This window comes from Carlito syrichta, unplaced genomic scaffold (assembly GCF_000164805.1).
Source record: "Carlito syrichta isolate Samal-C Ts95f unplaced genomic scaffold, Tarsius_syrichta-2.0.1 Scaffold311324, whole genome shotgun sequence".
NCBI classification, from domain to species: domain Eukaryota; kingdom Metazoa; phylum Chordata; class Mammalia; order Primates; family Tarsiidae; genus Carlito; species Carlito syrichta.
This window is the reverse complement of record NW_007255420.1, coordinates 138316-141676: the sequence shown is the minus strand read 5'-3', so window position 1 is coordinate 141676 and position 3361 is coordinate 138316. Positions and strand designations below refer to the sequence as shown.

At 47.8% G+C, this 3361-nt stretch overlaps 1 pseudogene across 1 annotated transcript in view; it reads left to right on the top strand.

The window, feature by feature from the left end:
• LOC103271145 overlaps positions 1 to 1749 on the top strand; it is a 4001-nt pseudogene extending 2252 nt beyond the window's left edge. Inside the window, exon 3 of the transcript XR_002482574.1 lies at positions 1241 to 1749. The product of XR_002482574.1 is annotated as a 40S ribosomal protein S24 pseudogene (transcript). The remainder of the gene's footprint in view (positions 1 to 1240) is intronic.
• The last annotated feature ends 1612 nt before the right edge of the window (positions 1750 to 3361 follow it).

Genomic DNA, 3361 nt, shown 5'->3' with positions numbered 1-3361 from the left:
CCAGCCACGCAGCCTCGACCTGCTGGGCTCCGGCGATCCTTTCCGCCTCAGCCTTTCAAGTAGCTGGAACTATAGGCGTGGACTACCACGCCCAGCTAATTTTTGATTTATTGTAGAGATGAGGTCTCGCCAAGTTGCCCGAGAGGGTCTCGAACCTGCAGGCTCAGACAATCCACTCACCTCAGCCTCCCAAAGCGCAGGATTACAAGCTGAGCCACCAAGCCTGGCTCAAGTCAGTCTTGAACTTCTAACTTCAAGCAATCCCGCCACCTCAACCTCTCAAATCGCTGAGATTACAGGCATGAGCCACCATGCCCAGCCTATCAACCAACTTTAAGGCTGATTCTGCCTTTGGATTTCCTTTGAGCTATGTGAGCCAATAAATGTCCTTATCATTTAAGCCAGTTTAAGTTGGGTTTCCATTACTTGCAACCTAAAACGACCTCACTATTAGACTTTTAAAACCCAATCTCATAAGTATGTTGGGAAGAATAAATTTAATAGTTCATCTGAAGTACTTAGCCTAATGACTGGATCATTGAGTGTTCAGTAAATGGTCACTGGTTATCTAACCACTCTCTTATATGTTATTTGCCATAGACTTCCTATGGACATTCTGTGGATTAGCCTAGTGCATCAAATCAGAAAGAGAGGCAGCCCAATAGTCAGGTAGTTAAGACCAGAAAGCTGATGGCACAAGTACCAAGATCCTAGAGACAGAAGAAGGTCAAAACCCAAAGAGAAGCCTGGTTAGACAGGGCTGGGACCCGATACCTTAAGGTGGAGTGGGAATGGGTCAGAGTGGATATCCTGGTCACCAGGCTCCTGTCTGGCAATTCCCCTCCTGTCCCAATGGGCCCAGGCTGGGGCACTAAGTGGAAGAGCCTCTGATCCAGCATGTGAGTGGCAGATCAGAGGCTAATCATCTAGTTAAGAACTGAAACCTTGCTCTTAGTCCAACGCCCTGTCCACTACACCAAATTCAATTGCGTTCCATAGACACCCATTTTTATTACACTCAGGAGACTCCTCCTAAATCACCTATAACCATGGAATGCAAGAGGCAAAGTACCCACTTCCCACTACAAAGTAAGTTCAATGGTGATCTTGGAGTAGCGGGGGAAGCACTGGGACTTGACAGTCTACCTGTGTATTCCTCTAATGGTGGAAGTAGTGACAAAGCATGTAAATGTCTCTTTTAAAATGTCAAGGAGTCTCTTTTCCTCCCTGACTGCTTGAGGATCTTTAGCCATCATGAACGACACAGTAACTATTCAGACCAGAAAATTCATGACCAACCGTCTGCTTCCACAGAAACAAATGGTCATCGATGTCCTTCACTCCAGGAAGGCAACAGTACCTAAGACAGAAATTCGGGGAAAACTAGCCAAAACGTCCAAGACAACACCAGATGTCATCTTTGTATTTGGATTCAGAACTCATTTTGGTGGTGGCAAGACAACTGGCTTTGGCATGATTTATGATTCCTTCGATTATGCAAAGAAAAATGAACCCAAACATAGACCTGCAAGACATGGCCTGTATGAGAAGAAAAAGACCTCAAGGAAGCAGCGAAAGGAACGCAAGAACAGAGTGAAGAAAGTCAGGGGGACTGCAAAAGCCAATGTTGGTGCTGCCAAAAAGTGAGCTGGAGATTGGATAACAGGCAAAGGACTAAAGATGATGCAGTGATGGTATCTGTGGCCATTGTTTGGATTTTTCATGACCAGCTTAATAAACCAAAAACTTTTAAAAAATAAAAATAAATAAAATGTCAAGGAAAAAGGTCCATTTGTTTTATAAGCATCCAGGCGTCCCTGCCCCTGCCCTTTCTAATCAGGAAAAGTGACTGAGTGATAAGTGATAGATTGATGAAGAGCTAACCCACACATACGCGCGCGCGCGCGCGCGCACACACACACACACACACACACACACACACACACACACACACACACACACACACTCTCACAGGTTTTCTGGACCAGCCCAAAGTCCAGGCAGCATTTCTAGATGAGGCCCTTTGGGAGTAATAAGCCTTCCCAATCCTTCACCTCCAGACATGCTCACTCGCCTTCCTGGAGATCCAGATCACTCCAGGGCTGGTGTGCAAAACGCCAGCTCAGACAGACCATGTTCTGAACTACCCAGCAACGCACTTGGCAGGGGAGGATGATCCTGCTGCACTCAGAAGACTTAGGAGGAAACACATTCATTCCTCCTTGCACTCCCCCTTCTGTTGCCCAGGTTCCTGGGTACACTTTTTTTGAGTCGGAGTCTCACTCTGTCACCCAGGCTGGAGTGTAGTGGCATGCTCACGGCCACAGCAGGCTTGACCTGCTGGGCTCAGGCAATCCTTCTGCCTCAGCCTTCCAAGTAGCTGGAACTACAGGTGTGCACCACCACACCCAGCTAATTTTTTAATTTATTGTAGAGACAAGGTCTCGCTAATTTGTCCAGGCTGGTCTCGAATCTCCGAACTCAGGCAATCCTCTTACCTCCACCTCCCAAAGTGGTAGGATTACAGGTGTGAGCCACCATGCCCAGCAGTAGCCCTGTTCACTTGGTGATATTAGAAGGCAGGTCATCTCATCTCTGTCCTGGGCCTCCTCTCCTGATGGGACATTTTCCCACCACTCCACTGCCACCAACGCAACCTAGTGCTTGGTATTTCCTAACCTCCCCCATCCTCTCAGTTTTTCATGCTCTGATTTCTGGAAAGAACTAAATGTATTCAATCCCACAGAGCTGCAGTGGTAAATCAGAGGGAAAGCAGAGAGGACAAATTGTGTGTCTTGGTACTGCATGTCTCCAGGGGAAAAAATGCAGCTAGACCCAGTCACCAATCACAGTAAAAAATTGTAATGGGAATCATGCAAGTCTCCCGACATACTAAGGTGTCTTAATTTCCACCAGTAAGACTTAACCCAGACCTTGGAGGCATTTTAATCTGTCCGGTCACCCTGGTGACAGGAAGGCTCACTAGAAGGGTCACACACTAAGCTGTCTAGCTCATACCATACAAGCCTTAAGTAATAATACTAGAGTCTAGGGTTCTTGTGAAGATTAACTGAGATAACACATGAAAAGAAAAGTCAAACCGGGCTCGGTGGCTCAGCCTGTAATCCCGCTCCTTGGGAGGCTGAGGTGAGTGAATTGCCTGAGCCCACGGGTTCCAGACCCGCCTGGGCAACTTGGCAAAACCTCATCTCTACAATAAATCGAAAAATCAGCCAGGCATGGTAGCGTGCACCTGTAGTTCCGGCTACTCGGAAGGCTGAGGTGGAAGGATCGCCGGAGCCCAGCAGGTCGAGGCTGCGGTGGTCGGGAGCGGCCACTGCACTCCAGTCTGGGCGACAGA